Genomic DNA, 16,507 nt, shown 5'->3' with positions numbered 1-16,507 from the left:
CTCTTAAAATATTGGGAAAATAGAAAGCTCTTGGCCTGGCACCAAAATAAGTGAAGTGTTGTTGCCAGGTGCACCCCCTGGGGAGCATAATCCAAAGCTGAGGTGCCACCACAGAGCAGGCCCTTCCCTTAGTAGCCACACTTCTAATCTCCTTCAAAGAGGGCTCCCGAAGAAGGACCTCCAACCCAGATCTTAAGGGGAGGTCAACTATATATGGAAGGATACATTCCTTCAGATACCTAGTTCCTAAATAGTTTAGGGCTTTATAGGTAATCATGAACATCTTAAATTGGGTATTAATCACCTTAATCAACATGCTCATGGCCTGCTCCACACAGACCAGAGGAAATTAGGGAGACATCTGGTGGACTTTAGCAAGCAGCTTCACTGATGTGAGAACAAGGAACTGTACAAATGCACACTTCACCGTACTTTCCCTCTCTTCCTGTCTGGGCACATCTCTGTGCACTTCCGGGAAAAGCGGATGCACCGCACCCACAACGTCAATCCTTCCCCGCCTTTGCTCCTGGATGCTTGATATATGCCAAGAATACTCAGCACTTCGCAGATTCTATGGACTATCACTCCTCAGCAGCAGTCATTATAACCAAGGCTGAGTGGGTCATGGAAGCTGTAATCCCAGGCATCTGGAGGGTACCGAATTGTGTACCCTCACTGTTAAAGGGAGTGCAAAGATGTCTGTGCTCTCTGCCACACTCACCTGTAGTGCAAGAAAAGGAAAGACACTAACTTAACAACATTCTATAACAACATCCTGGAAGGTCGTGGTCCTCCATAAGCAAGTTTTGGTGTCTATTTAGTTTTTCCTTCAATTTACATTCTCACACACTTCTGCACGCCCCTGTGGCACTTCAGGTACACAGGATCCACATTTTCAAGGTTTCCTCTTTGCTTGCAAAGTGATCCAAGGTGGAGTTTGTTGCTGGTAACTACAAAGAGGAGGTGGCTGGGAACTATCACCTCCTAACAGGAGCACTTCGTCCTACAGACCTCCTTTTACTCCAGGCCCCACTTTCTCCTTTTGCACCCCCTGCTGAAGGCCAGAGGCCCTCCTGGAAGGAAGGCCTGGAGGCAGGAACACCTCAGCTGCATTGAAATCAAAGGGATTTCCCTCCCCTGTGCAAACACTCCTTTGAATAGAAATAGAGAAGCAGAGCGAGTCAGAAGGGGTCTCCCGGGCCATCTAGTCTGACCCCCGGCTCCAGCTGGCTCCGCTCATGACATGCCCACCATGTGCACGTCCAGCCTGTCCTTGAACACCCACACCGATGGGGCCTCAACCACCTCCCGGGGAAGCCCATTCCACACCCTCGGGGTCCCGACTGCCAGGAAGTGCTTCCTGGCACCCAAACGGAACCTGGGTTCCCTGAGCTTTGCTCCGTTGGAGCGCGTCCTGCCTTCCTCTGCAGGGGAGAACAGGTCTCTCCCCACCTCCATGTGACACCCCCTCACATACCTGCATGTCGCCAACTGATCCCCTCTGAGTCTCCTCTTCTCCAGGCTGAAGAGACCCAGTTCCCTCAGTCTCGCCTCATACGGCATCCCCTGCAAACCGGCCACCAACCTTGTGGCTCTGCCCTGCACTGACTCCAACCTTTCTGTAACGAGGGGCCCAAAACTGAGCACAAGACTCCAGTTGCGGGCGCACCAGAGTCGTGTAGAGTGGTAGCAATACCCCTCTCGATCTAGAAGCCACACTTCTGGCTGTGCAACCAAGGGTGGCGTTCACCCTCTTGGCCACCGCATCACACTGCTGACCCATGTTTAGCCTGCAGTCGACCAGCACCCCGAGGTCCCTTTCACAAGCGCTGCTCTCCAGCCACTTATCACCTGACCTGTACTTATGACACCCATTCCTGTGCCCCAAGTGCAAGACCTTGCACTTATCCACACTGAACGCCATCCTGTTGTCTCCTGTCCACTTCCATAGTCTGTCCAGATCCTTCTGGATCTGGAGTACCTGCTCCTCAGTTGTGGCCACTGCTCCAGTTTTAGTATCATCTGCGAATTTGATCAGCAGACTGTTCACCCCTTCTTCCATGTTGTTAATGAAAAGATTAAACAGGATCGGCCCCAGGACAGAGCCCTGGGGGACCCCGCTTGTCCCTGGCTGCCATCCCAATTATTCCCCGCTAATGGTTACCTTCTGCTTTCGGTCAGTCAACCATGCCCTAATCCACCGGAAAGTGCTTTGGTGTGTCCCAAAACTCCTCAGTTTCTCCACCAGGATATCATGGGGAACTTTGTCAAAGGCCTTGCTGAAATCCAGGTAAACCACATCCACTGCATCCCCTCCATCCAGCCACCTCGAAACCTTGTCATAGAATTCCACAAGATTTATCTGGCAGGACCTGTGTGGCTGCCAGCCTCCCTTCCCTATCCAGCATCACTAGATCTCTCTCTATTATGAGCCTTTCTATTGTTTTTCCTACAATGGATGTAAGGCTAACTGGTCTGTAATTCCCCATGTCCCTTCTACTGCCCTTTTTTGAAAATTGGGACCACTGATGCCACCCTCCAGTCCTCTGGAACTTCACCCGTTCTCCACGAGGCCTCAAACATGGAGGCCAGCAGGCGTGAGAGAACCCCTGCCAACTCTCTAAATACTCTCAGGTGTAACCCGCCTGAGGAGCCCCTTGACTTCAAGGGGGGTGACTCTAATCTGTGCCCCTAAGTCCCCAGCCTCATCTAATCTCCTATGCGGAGCTCCCCCGTCCTGCTTTGGGGAGAACACAGGGGCAAAATAGTTATTTAGTATCAGTCACTGGATCTCCTTCCTCCTTATTTAGTGGTCCCACCACTTGTCTCCCCTTTCTCTTCCTGAAAGAAAGCCCCCCCTCCCTTTTTTTTTTTTTTTTGCTGAAAGCAGCCCTTTTTGTTGCTTTTGATATTCTTGGCAAGTCTCAGCTCATATGCAGCCTTAGCCTTGTGAAGAATCCTTCTGCGATGGGCCTCCTCCTCCCGGTTCTATTTGCCCCAGTACCCATTTCCTACGGAGGTTCCTCTTTGGTCTAATCCCTCTAACCACCTCCTTTCGCATCCATGGCGGCGCTCTCCTCCGCCTCCCCACCTTACCGACTACAGGTATCGTCAAGGCTTGCGCCTCCAAAACCTCCCTTTTGAGTGCCAGCCACCCCTCCGCAACTCGCTTGCCTTCCAGTAATCCATCCCAGGAGACTTTCCCCAGTCTGGCCTTCAGTTGGCCAAAGTCGGCCCTCTTGAAGTCCCAGCTTCTAGTGCTTGACCTGCTGCACATCCGCAGTCCCCTGATCTCAAAGCAAAGGATGGAGTGATCACTCGCATCCAGAGCTCCCCTAATCTGTACTTCATCTATCAGCTCCTCCCTATTGGTCAAGACCAAGTCAAGGATGTTTCCCCCCCCTCGTCGCCTCTCAGACCCTCTGTGCGAGAAACCCTCCCTCTATAGCCTCTATGAAGCGATGCGACCTGGCTGTCACCGCCAAGTGAGTCTCCCAACTAATATCTGGGAGATTGAAATCTCCCATAATTACTGTGTCTCCAAGATATCCTTAGAATCTGGCCTGTCAGGACATCATCCAGGGTCTCAAGGTGACCTGGAGGGCGATAACATACCCCCACTGTCAGGTCTCTTTCCCTGTCAAAACCCCTGAGTTTCGCCCAGACTGCCTCTGCCGAATCCCCACCTGTGCTGCATTCTGTCCCACTGCATCCGATCCCTTCCCTGACCTATCAAGCCATCCCCCCACCCCCTTTCCCTTCCTGTCCTTTCTAAAAGGGTGATACCCTTCTGTGTTCACATTCCAGACTTGCCTTTCATCCCACCAGATTTCCGTGATCCCCACCAGGTCAGACCCTCCCATTCCCAGGAGAGCTTCCAGCTCTTCCTGCTTGTTACCCATGCTCCTGGCATTGGTGTACATGCACCTCAACTCCTTCCCATGGCTTCCTTTCCTTGGAGTCCCCAGCCTCCTCCTTCCTCCCATCCTCCCTGATACCAGCCCCCTCTTCTGTCAGTCCCTGCAGTACCTCTAAAACCAGCTCCCAGATCCTCTCCCCACACTTGTCCAGTGCAGACACATTTCTGGGGGGCCTGTACCCACCCCCTCCATGGCTCAGTTTAAAGTCTTCCGGACCAAGCTCGCTAGAGCATCTCCAAAGGACCTTTTCCCCGTCCTTGGGAGGTGCAACCCGTCCCTGGCCAGAAGTCCATTGGCAAGAAACCGGGTGCCGTGGCCGAGGAACCCGAAGCGTTCCTTCTGGCACTGCACCCTAAGCCAGTCGTTCCCCTTGGCGACCCTCCTGTCCCTTCCTGGCCCAAATCCCTGGACAGGTAAGATTGACGAGAAGGCCACTTGGGCCTTCAACTCCTGGAGTTCCTTCCCCAAGGCCTCAAAGTCCCTGGTGGTCCCAACCAGACCCTGCCTGGCCACGTCGTTTGTGCCCACATGGATCACCAGGAGCGGCTGGCGACCCCCGGAGCGAACAAGGCGCTCCGCTCTGTCCTTCACAAAGGACAGTCTGCTGCCTTTTAGAAATCAGCCGAACTGCCTCTCTTCCCTGTTTTTGTTTCTGGAGCTGCCACCCCTTGCTACAGAGGCTGTTGGCAGGTGTTCACGTCCAGGAAGAGATTGCTGAGCTCTCAGCCAGCAGCACTGAGCGAGAGCCAGGGAGGTGGGCACCAAGCTTATCTTCTCCTTGTGCCTGCAAGCAGAGCCAATTGGAATCTTGTCTAATTATGTTATCATGTTGTAAGCCGCCCCGAGGTTTCGGCAAGGGGCGGCATAGAAATGTTATAATAATAATAATAATAATAATAATAATAATAATAATAATAATAATAATAATAATTCTGTTGCCTAATTCTGGCTAATTCAGAATTCAGCAGCTGGTCCCGTGCCAGTGGGACCATTGCTGAGACCAGAACCGTTGAGAGACAAGGGGGGAGCCTTGGCATGCTCAGAGTTGCTGATGTCAGAAATAAGCTAAAAATCAGCAGAGGACACCCTGCCAATAGAACAGTTGTGCCGAGGAACCCAAGAAAATGCCGGCGTCCCATCTAGGTGCGAGGAAGAGTTTGCACTTCTTGGCCTCATGGGAGGGAGGCAGTAGACCTATAGCCCTCCACAGGTTTTTGGAGTGCACCTCCTAGGCAAACCAGCCAATGGTGCAGGATGATGGGAATTGTCCTCCACCACCATCCGGACACCCACACATTCCCCATCCCTGTTGAGCACAGATCAGACCAACTCTTATCTCAAGGCAGTGGCACAGAGCAACCAAAGCCCGTGTGTGGACCGAGCAGCAAAATCCCTGAGCTGCAGGAGGAAGAACCTGGAACTGCAAAATGGCTGCCGGCTGCAGCTGCTTCAGCCAACCCCTCGACGGTGTCAAGGGTTCCTTCTTCACAGAGCAGAAAATGAAATTAAACCTTGTGGGCTGTGGGGATCCCTTTGTTGAATGAAAGCGGAGTGAGTGGCTGAGGGAGAGATGGAGAGATACTGGCGGCCATAGCAACCGGGGTGAGGCTGGGTACCACCACCGCTTGCACCAGCTCAATTGAGAGAAGGAGTGCCCGTTGCATAATGCTGCCGCTGCCTTTCTCTCGAGCCAGAAGTGAGCCGCGTCGCATGAGCAGTCCACCTCCCTCATCCGCTCAGGAGGACGGGTTCGGCCGAAGCGTGCGAAAGGGTCGCAGGAGCGCCCGCCTGTGGATGCAGGCAGGAACGGCAGGCTCCGCGCCCTGCACGCCATGTGGCTTCCGGAAGGGGAAAGACCGAGAGGGAGGAGGAGGAGGAGGCAGAACAAAGCATCCCTCCTGCAAGTTATGGGATTTTAAGAAGTCCACGAGAGCCGGTGTTTCCTAGTGGTCAGAGTGCCGGATTGGGCATTGGGAGATCTGGCTTGAGCCATGAAGCTCACCGGTTGACTTTGGGCCAATCCCCGACTCTCAGCCAACTACTTCACAGGGTTGTTGCGATGCGAAAAGGGAGGTGAGGACTGTGTCAGTCACCTTTGGCAGGGTATAAATAAAATAGATAAATAACAAGAATACTAAAGAAAAGCAAACGGTAAAATAGAAATGATGGTGATGGTAGCCATACAGTCTAAAATAAAGCCCGGATATTAATACATCGATTTATTTGTGTTGTGATTAACTTTGTTAATTAATGTTGCCAACCACCCAGACAGCTTCAGCTGGAGGCTGTCTAGAAATGTCATAAGCAATAATAACTGACCCTGAACTGCCTGCTCTTAAGGGACACTAGAGCACAGCTGCCAGGATCTGGGTGTCTAGATCAGGGGTCCTCAAACTTTCTCAACAGGGGGCAGTTGAAAGGTGGTGGGCGCAGGCTGGGGGGGCGGCGGCGGCTGGCCGCTCGTGCAGGGAAGGCCGGCATGACCCTGGCCACCTCCCCCCCCAGGCGCGACTGCGATCGCACCCGTCTTCCCTGCACGAGTGTGCCCACGACCGCACTTGCCTTGACTCACTCGGAGATCGTTTTATTTTTTATTATTTATTAGGGGAACTTCTATGCCACCCCATTCGCCGAAGCCTCGGGGCGGCTCACAGGCATAAATAACCATTTTCCCCACAACCATTTTCTCCAAGCAAGTCCAAAGGCTCTGAGGCGGGCTGGATAAATCTGCATGGTGGGCCAGATCCGGCCCATGGGCCGCAGGGCTAGATTTTGTGACCGTGGAGCTGAGGGGGTGTCAGGCAGACAGGGCGCCCCGCTCCCAAGAAGCTTCATTCACATGTGGACAAACTGGACGTTATGTTCACATGACGCCAGTTCTCCGTCAGCTTCACTGGCTCCCCATTGAAGTCCGGGCCCAATTCAAGGTGTTGGTAATGACCTATAAAGCCCTAAACGGCTTGGGTCCTGGTTACCTGAAGGAGCGCTTACATCCATATTTGCCCAGTCGCCCCCTGAGATCGGCGGGAGAGGCCCTTCTCCGGGAGCCCTCCGTGAGAGAAATTAGGAGGGTGGCTACTCGGAGAAGGGCTTTCTCAGCGGTGGCGCCTAAGTTATGGAATGCGCTCCCCAGAGAGGTCCGCCTGGCGCCGTCGTTATTTGTTTTTCGGCACCAGGCGAAGACCTTTTTATTTAAGCAACATTTTAAATGCTAAATACAATTGAATTTTATCTGGCCAGGGCGGCTTATTTTATAATGTGTGTTTTAATTAAGATTATTTTATATGGATTTTAACTTGTTTTATCTATGTTGTAAGCCGCCCCGAGGCTTCGGCGAATGGGGCGGCATAAAAATGTTTTAATAAATAAATAAATAAATAAATAAATAAACTGCAGCTTTGCCCACATCTTCTTTCTGCTGCTCCACATCCCTCAAGGGAAGGGAAGGGAAGGGAAGGGAAGGGAAGGGAAGGGAAGGGAAGGGAAGGGGGCTGGTGGGCTGAAGGGGAGCTTTCTTTGACCTACTTTGAGCAGAAAGTCCTTGGAGTTTATGTCATGGGAGGTGGGTGATGGGGAGCTGCTTGCTGAGATTCAGGAATGTCCACAATCTGCTTCCGGGATACCATGGCCACAGAAGCCAAGGGGCAGTGGTCTCCAGTGACCCCTGGAGCCATGCGAAGAGGCAGCAGCCTTCCATGGAAGTGAAAAGCAGGCGCAAAAAGCCGGAGGTGCCCAGCGCAGACGGGGGGTGCTGCCAGCCACTGCTGGTGCCCCCTCCTGGCCCCCGCACACCCCACCGCTCTGTCGAGTCAGCGTGGGCATAGGAGAGCCCTGCTGGAGCAAGGTGCACTTCTTGGCCAGGACGGGTGCCAGAGGGTGGCACAAGCAGCCCCGCTGGGGACCCAGGCGCCATCAGGCCTGGGAACTGCCCCTCCTTGACACAGCTCCCCTGTTCTTCCTCCTGCCTCTCACTCTGGCCCAGGCCACACGGGGCAACACAGATGCGAGAGGCACCGGGGCTGTGCGCCCCCAGTCCTCCACCTGCCAAGACCGCACAGCTGGTGCCCAGGGCTGGCCTGGGGGTATCCCATGGGTCCATGCCACCAAGCGCCCCAGGTCTGCTCCTCCCCTTTCCCGCCACAAACACCTTTCCTGTGCAGGTAGCACAGGTAGAGGGACTGGCGCCGAGCAGGTCGACCTGCTGAGGGAGGGGCCTTGTCCAAGCCCCACAGATGTGCATCTCCTGGCCTTGCACAGGAGGGGCTGTGCTTTCCATTTCCTGTGCTCGTGTGCAAGAGGTGAGGGAGGGAAGGGATGGGGGGGGGCGGTTTGGCATGCGGGGAAAGAGCAATGCAGGCCAGTAAAGCTGCGAGCCCCTCCCTCCACCCGCGTTCAGCCTGCTCCCCTTCTGTGAGGCACCTCCAGTGCCTTTGCTCTGGGCCAAGAACCCATCACCGCGAAAGGTCCCTGGCCCTCTGGACACCTCCCCTTCCTGTCCTTTCTTGGCACATCGCCTCTCTGAGCATCACCCTTTGCCCCCAGGTGCCCCTCCGCAAAGCCCCGTGTTTGCAGGAATGCCGGTCGCATGCGTCCCAACACCCACTTCCCGCCAACAGAGAAAACCTGGGAAGAAAGAGGGAAGGAAAATAAAGAGGATCGATGGACTGCCTGGGTAGATATTTAATTTAGCACACATACATGGCCAGTTTGATGCCTGGAAGATGAGACACACACACACCATGGGTCCAAACAATTGGCCTCCTGGGGTTTCCCAAATACTCCTGTCCCTTCCTCTGGCTCCATGCTCCCCCAATCACTGACCCTTTGGGATTTCCTAGCTTTTCTGCCACTTTTAGTCCCTCTCTAAAACTGCTCCAGGAAAGAGAGCTTTGAGCTAAAATTTTTTTTCATTTGGTACTTCTGGTCCCACACCCTTTTGTCTTTGCTCAGATGTGGTCCCTGAGAACTTCTCCAAAATGGGATTCCGCCCTTGGGTTTGAGAGGTCCCACACCACTGCTCCACTGGGTGGCATTTGCCCCAGTCTCTCTGCTTTCCCCGTCGCCTGGCAGGTTCTGCAATTTCCAAGGGCTAAGATCCCTTCTCTAACAGTGTAGCTCGTCGGGTTGCAGGCTAACCCCTCTCTGGTGCTCCTCCTCAGGGCCTGTTGTCTCTGCAAAAGCAACAATCTGATCGGGGCCATAAGAGAAGTGGCCAGGATGTTCCATGCGACGTGCCCTTGGCTGCGTCTCCCAGGGGACCACCATAATGGCATTACTTTTAGCAGTTTCATACCGAACGGAGAGCTGTCGTCAGAAGGTCAGAGACCTGCGGCACATCACAACATTCACGTATCTTTTTGGATGAGTGCTTTTCTCCAGGAAGCTTTTAACCCAACTCTTTATCAAAGCAGCTTTTTTTGCATCCTTTCTCAGGATTCCGATTGCCTCCTTTGCAAGTGCCTTCTTTCCCAGTCCCTCAATGTTTTTACTTCTTTGCCTGCCTGTTCCTGAAACAACCACAAGGAGGCGCTGCAGTGTTAAAAACGAACTGTACCGCACCAGAAACATAGGGACACAGGAACAGAGCGAGCCAGAAGGGGTCTCCCGGGCCACCTAGTCTGACCCCCAGCCGGCTCCAGCCGGCTCCGCTCACGACATGCCCACCGCACCAGGGTAAAACCCAGGTGGTGGATCTGCAAATGTTTTTTGTTCCTTATTTGTTCCTAACGCATTCAATCCCAACCACTCCGCTGGAGCCAGCGTCTTCTTGGCAGCCATGCAGGGAGGGGGGCACAGGGGTGCCCTCTGAGGCGCTCTACTGCTTGCAAGTCCTTCAAACTCCCCCATCCTACTTTCTGTCGCTTGGTCAGGAGCTGAGATGGATTTGCTGCTCATAATATGATACCATTGCTGGGAAGGGGTATCCACCACAGACAGGAGGTGGTTAGCATACCGAAAATGGCCATTTCAGCAATGTTTTTTCAGTCTCTTTCCCTCTCTGCAAAAAAGAACCACTCTTGGCTTAAGGGCAAGAAGAAATGATACAAGAACATCCAGTCCAATCCGAGCCATTGAGATATGGTGGTCCATAAACTGCAAACTTCACTCCCAAATAGCAGCATGGTTTTAATCAGGTTCAAAGATCATTTATGTTGTATTTTTAATGCATCAGAATCCAAATCCTGCAGCTTGTATAAAGGATACTATGTGCAATTTTGCACATCTTTGCAAATGCTGCATAATTTGTCCCACTTCTTCCAGCCACAATAAATTATGCATTGGCCCTGAAGCTCTGCTGAATTGTGTGTTCCCCTCCCCACACAGCTTCTGAGATCTCATATAGCTTTAAGCCTATCCCTTAAGGTCTAGAAACTTGCTTTCTTTTGTTTAAGTGAGAGCTGACAGGCTTTGGAGGATTGTCCAAGTTTTGTATTCAATACCAGTTCTTAATCTTCCTGAAATATGGATATGTGATTGTAAAATCCTTTGCATAGATTGGCTAATGCCTGTAATTATTCTTCAAATTTAGGCACCATTTAGAAAGAAAATTAAAAACAACAATGAAAAAACAAACCAAATGACCAAGAGCTCTTGTGGCACCTTGCAGACTAAGCAGCATTTGAGGGGTGGTGGGGGGGCTGGAGGAACTAGCAAGGGAAACAGGGAGGAGAAGTCCCATTTAAATCTTGATTACAGCAAAAGTGTTTGCGGATTAGAGTCCACTTTGGGTGGGACACATAGTGCGGTGGCTGCAAGCAAGGAAGCCAGCAAGGAAATCAAAAGCCAGAGGTTCCTCTGCAAGCCTTCAGGGTTGGGAGGCCAACAAGCCAGCCCCTCACTGCCATGAAGCTGCGGCTGCTCTTGCTTCTGGGTCTGGAGTCTGGAGAAGAGCTGGGCAAAGCCCAGGAGCTGCCGCCGCTTTAGAGTGGCATGAAGGACTTCAGGTTGAAGAGCCCACCCTGAACCGCTGGGATTCCCCAGCGCCACTTCTGTTCGAAGCTCACAAAGTTAATGCCCGGCCCAGGACAGGCAGAGGAGGGGCAAGGAAGCACCGCTGGCACTGGCGCCTGGAAGGGCGTTTGGCCTATGTCCGGTGCGGGGGACACATCCCCCATTTGGCAGCCAGAGGAGGGAAGAAATGCTCCCGCTCTCCTCCCGCGGCCCTTTCCCTCGCCTGCACGTGGTTTCTGGTCGCCTGTGGAGGCTGAGATGCAGGGCTGTGCTGAAAGCCCTGGCAGAGATCCACTCGCACAGGAGTCCATTGTGCAAATGCATTGATTCTGAGGGAGGGCAGAGAGAAAGGGGCGCTGCTCATTTGCGGCCACGCTTGAGGATCCCAAAAACCAAGCCATCCATGAGAAAGCACAAGGTGTCACGGGAGCCAGGAAGGGGAGCCAGGAGCAGCACCCTGGTCAGCAGGGAGCCCAGCTCCCCCTGGCAGGGCTGGAGGCACCGTGCATGAGTGAGGCGGGGGACCTGGGGAAACCCCGAGCCTTGCGAAGTTCCAGAAAATCATTGAAGGGGACCCTGTGTTGCAGGGGGACCCCCAAAAGAGCCCAGTGAAGAGTGCGCACCACCAGTCACCAGGAAATGTTGGTTTGGTGTCAGGGAGGGAGTAAACCAGAAGATGGGGGTGGGGAGAGAATAGGGCAAGAAGGGAAAGTCATGCTGAGCAGAATCCTGTCACCGTTCACCTGTGGTAGCAGCCCAGTGCAGGGCCTGCTGCACTCCTAGAAGGCAGATGGGCTTGTTAGTGTTTCTCTCCTTAGGGCCCGGTGCCCATTTGCACCCGGGGAACAAAACCTGCGGAAAAGTGGTTGCATCCTGGTCTGTCCCTGAGCATCCAAAGCACCCATGTCCCCAGGAGCTGAGGATAAGAGGGCAGGCGAAGCAATCCCGGCCCCGTCTGTGCTAGGGGGCCCCACAGGCTGGGCTCCCAAGAGCACAGCGCTCTGGGCATCCGGAGTGTGCCTGGAAGACCCACCTCGATACCGTGTTCGGACGCATCCCCTGCACCTTGCAGGTTTTGGAGGGGGAGCTTGTCAAGGGGTGGGGTCTGCACCTCGAGATTAAGGACGCGCTCCAATGGAGCCAAGTTCCAGGAACCCAGGTTCCACTTACATGCCAGGAAGGACATCCTGACAGTCAGGACCCCGAGGGTGTGGAATGGGCTCCCACGGGAGGTGGTGGAGGCCCCATCGGTGCGGGTGCTCAAGGACAGGCTGGACATGCACGTGGTGGACATCTGGTGAGCAGAGCCGGCTGGAGCCGGGGGTCAGACTAGATGGCCCGGCGGCAGGGCTGTCAACAGCACGATGGACCCCGGGCAAAGCAGTGTCCTGGTGCCCTATGACAACTACAACTACTGTTAACTTTGGAAGCTTTCCAATTTTCCAAGGGTTAACACACACAGATGAGTATGGGGCCCAGGGCAAGGGCCCATCAGGCCCAGGCGATCAGACGGCCCTGATGGGAGGCCCCTTCTGACTCGCTCTGTTACTCTGTTTTTAAGTGGATCAGGCAAAAGAAAGTGCCCTGTGCTGGAGCCATGCCAGCAGCCCTGGAAGATGCGGTGCCCCTCTGGAAGGACACCTCGAGGGGGGGGGCGGTTGCACGCACGCAGCCTCGCCAGACGTCGCCTCAGGGAGCAGGCCTGGGCGTCGTGCCGTGCCCTGCCTGGCCCCTTCTGGCCTTCCCTGGAATTTGCTGGTCCCAAATCATGGAGCGAGAGGGGCTTATTTCTCCTCTCCAAGGATGCTTCGCAGGCTCAGCAGGAGTTTCGCCCCGCATCTTCTGGCGGGTCCCCCTTTTCAGCCCCCGCGCCAAAGAGGGCAAAATCCATTCCTCCTGTGCCAGGATCACCCCAACCGATCCGGAGGCTTCCCGAGTCGCTACGCCTCGGAAGCCGCCCTCTTTCTCCCGCCCGCGCGCCTTTCCTTTTTCTCCCCTTTCCCCTTCTTCCGCGCCTTCTTGCAATCCTCTTTCCGTCCTTTGCAAATCCTCGCTGAGCTCCGGCTTTCCTGCGCGGAGCCGCCGACGCTCACAGCCATTTTTAGCCCTCCTTCGCCTGGAGCGCGCAGAGCTGCCTTGCAGAAAAGCATCCCCCCATCCCCTCGCCGTGCGCGCCACTTGGCGGAGCCGCCGGAGGAGCCAAAAGCGGGGCGATACCGGAGCATCTCACCTCGTGTATCCAGCAGCGGCCGCCTCCCGTCAGCTCATCACGCCGGCAAAGGGGGCTTGGCGGGGGAGACAGGGCCACAAGCTCGAGCGAAGGTGCTCTTGCGGGAACCGCCCGCCGCTCTCGCGGCTTCAGCGCTGGCGCGGTCTCCCCGCTTTGGCCGGGGGCTGTGACCATGCCCGCCGCGCCTGCTTTCAGCGCGCATCGCTGCAAAAATGAAGGGAGGGGTGGATGGAGGAGGAAGAGGAGGAGGAAGAGGAGGAGGAGGAGGAGGGATTATCTTTTGCCCTCGCGTCCCTTAGCCATGGCAAAGCCCACAAGTCCCTCCTCGCAGGGGGAGGGTCTGTGCGTTGACGGGCAGGTGGAGAAGCCCCCTCGGCCGCTTCTGCTTCGACTTCGGGGCTTCTGCTCAGGGCGCGGGGGATGCTTGCCTCGCAGTCCCTGCTGGAGGAGAGAGGCGGGCCCGGGCGAGCAAAGGGAAGGGCGAGGACGGCGGACTGACTCGTGCGAGTTCCACTTCGGCTTCCCCAAGGAACACATGGCTCAGGTTGCCGGATCGAGGCTGAAGCCGGCGGTGGAGGCAGCGGGTGGAAAGGCCCTGACTCGGGTCCACGGGACGGCGCACCACCGACGCGCCCCTCCGCCGGCTCCTTTCCGCCTGCGGGAAAAGGCAGCAAGCTCAGGCGCGAAGCCTCGCGGCTGCGCGCAGCAGGAGGCGAAGCGCTCGGGCACGCCGAGCTTGCCGCCTTGGGAAGCGACGCGGCGGGTCCACGGGGCCCTGGATCGGGGCAGAAGGCAGCGAGGCAGAGGATCCGGGTGGAAATCTGAGGTGCCAGGCCCGGGAGGCTGTCCCTGATGCGGCTCCCGCGCCTGACATCTTGCCGTCTGCCGCCGGAGGCCGGACAGGTTCGCCAAGCAAGAAGGCTAAATTCTGCAGATCGCCTTTGTGATTTGAGACTGCAAGCCTTGGCACTGGAGGGAAGGACTCTCCTGAAAACTCGGGTAGGAGCAAAGGTGGCTTTTCTCTGCCCCCTTTGCTGTGGATTGTTCTTGGTTTTAATGTTGTAAGCAGCCCTGAGAGGTTGTCATAAAGGATGGCATAGAAATGCTTTAAATCAATCAATCATCCGCGTCTTCGATGCACCCTATGGATCGCACTGCTGCCTTTCCGTTTGCATGCTGTGCTGTGAATTTAAGCTGCGTTTTATCCGTATTTTCTAAATCTCCTTTATTCTACTTTTGTGCCTCGTTGGTCAGGTTTGCACTTTGTCCTGACTGCTCTTCCTTCTTTGTACCCGAGTTCAACCTCCCGAGATGCTTCTTTCCGCAGTGTACTGCTCAAGGGACCGCTGGGTGTTCTGATGCCCTTGCCCGGCCTGTGGCTGCTTTTATGCACAATTTGGCACAAAGCCTTCCAAGCTTCCCCAGGAGGTGGTGGGCTCTCCTTTACTGGAGGAATGAGGGCTGGCAAAGGGAAGGTAGAGCCAGACAAGACGGGATGCTTGACCAGGTGGAGGGTGCTCAGCTCGTCCTAGCTGAGGTTGCAGCCCCCAAAAGAGCAGGCCTGTAGCCTGGGGGTGCTCACTGCCAGCTGAGATTCGTGGAACCTTCTACCCGCTGTGTCCCCATCTAGACAGAGGCAGCCTAGCTTCAGTAATCTACCCTCTGCTCATCTAAGATTACCGCAAGGTACTCCACATGGGGCTGCCCTTGAAGATGTTTCCGAACGTGCAGCTCATGTCAGTTCAAGCGTCTCTCCCGGCCGCCATGTACTTGGACACTGCACTTGACTGCCGGTGCCTGCCGGCTCCGAGGGAGGCTTGGAGGGTGGCAACAAGGGGAAGGGCCTTCTTGGTGGTGTCCCCCCATCTGTGGAACAGCCTACCCACTGTTTCCCCTGGGCACCTGGGGGTCAGCAGTGAGTGTGTGGTGCAGCCAGGCGGAGCTCCAGCGCCTGGCCTGCCTGGCCACAGTGGAGCCAGCGCTATCTCCTGCTGGTTTTTCTTCAGAGGCCCACATTTATTTATTTATTTATTTTATTTATTAAAACATTTTGATGCCGCCCCATTCGCCGAAGCCTCGGGGCGGCTTACAAACAATAAATTAATATAAACATTAAAAATCCAAAAACTACAATATAAAATAAGCCGCCCTGGCCAGATAAAATCAGTTAATACTAACAGTTAAAATGCCGCTTAAATAAAAAGGTTTTCGCCTGGCGCCGAAAAGCAAATAACGACGGCGCCGGGCGGACCTCTCTGGGGAGCGTGTTCCATAAGTTGGGCGCCACCGCAGAGAAAGCCCTCCTCCGAGTAGCCACCCTCCTAATTTCCTTCCCGGAGGGTTCCCAGAGAAGGGCCCCTCCCGCTGATCTCAAGGGGCGGCTGGGCATATATGGACGTAAGCGCTCCTTCAGGTAACCAGGACCCAAGCCGTTTAGGGCTTTATAGGTCATTACCAACACCTTGAATTGGGCCCGGACTTCAATGGGAAGCCAGTGAAGCTGACGGAGAACTGGAGTCATGTGACCATAACGCCCAGTCCCCGTCAGCAGCCTGGCAGCTCTATTTTGAACCAACTGAAGTATCCGGACCGTCTTCAAGGGTAGCCCCACGTAGGGCGCGTTACAGAAGTCAAGATGGGAAGTCACCAGTGCATGAGTCACTGTCGCCAGGCAGTCGTTCTCCAGGTAGGGGCGCAGCTGATGAATCAGCCGAAGCTGGAGGAAAGCGCTCCTCGCCACTGCTGTTACCTGAGCTTCCAGCGAGAGCTCCGGGTCGAGGAGCACTCCCAAGCTGCGGACCTTGTCCCTAGGAGGGAGTGCAACCCCGTTCAGGGCAAGGGTCACTTCACCCTCTCCGAAGCCCGATCCGCCAACCAACAGGACCTCCGTCTTGTCTGGATTGAGCTTCAGTTTATTGGCCCTCATCCAGCCCATTACCTCGGCCAGGCACCGGTTCAGTACAGCCACTGCCTCACCTGGATTGGTGGAAAACGAGAGGTAGAGCTGGGTATCATCAGCGTACTGATGATTCCACAGCCCACACCTCCTGATGACCTCTCCCAGCAGTTTCATATAGATGTTAAACAGCAAAGGGGACAAAATGGACCCCTGCGGTACTCCATGGCATAACTGCCATGGCGCAGAGCCATAGTCCCCCAGCACCACCTTCTGGAACCGGCCGTTGAGATAGGAGCGGAACCACTGCAAAGCAGTGCCTCCGACCCCCAGTCCCGCTAGCCTATCCAGAAGGATACCATGGTCGATGGTATCCAAAGCTGCTGAGAGGTCCAGGAGAACCAACAGGGATGCACTCCCCCTGTCCTTCTCCCTGCACAGGTCATCGTACAGGGCGACCAAGGCAGATTCAGTACTGTACCCGGGTCTGAAGCCGGACTGAAATGGGTC

This window comes from Varanus komodoensis, unplaced genomic scaffold (assembly GCF_004798865.1).
Source record: "Varanus komodoensis strain SLA01 unplaced genomic scaffold, ASM479886v1 scaffold113, whole genome shotgun sequence".
Taxonomy (NCBI): domain Eukaryota; kingdom Metazoa; phylum Chordata; class Lepidosauria; order Squamata; family Varanidae; genus Varanus; species Varanus komodoensis.
The sequence above is the reverse complement of the archived record's forward strand: the minus strand, read 5'-3'. Positions refer to the sequence as shown.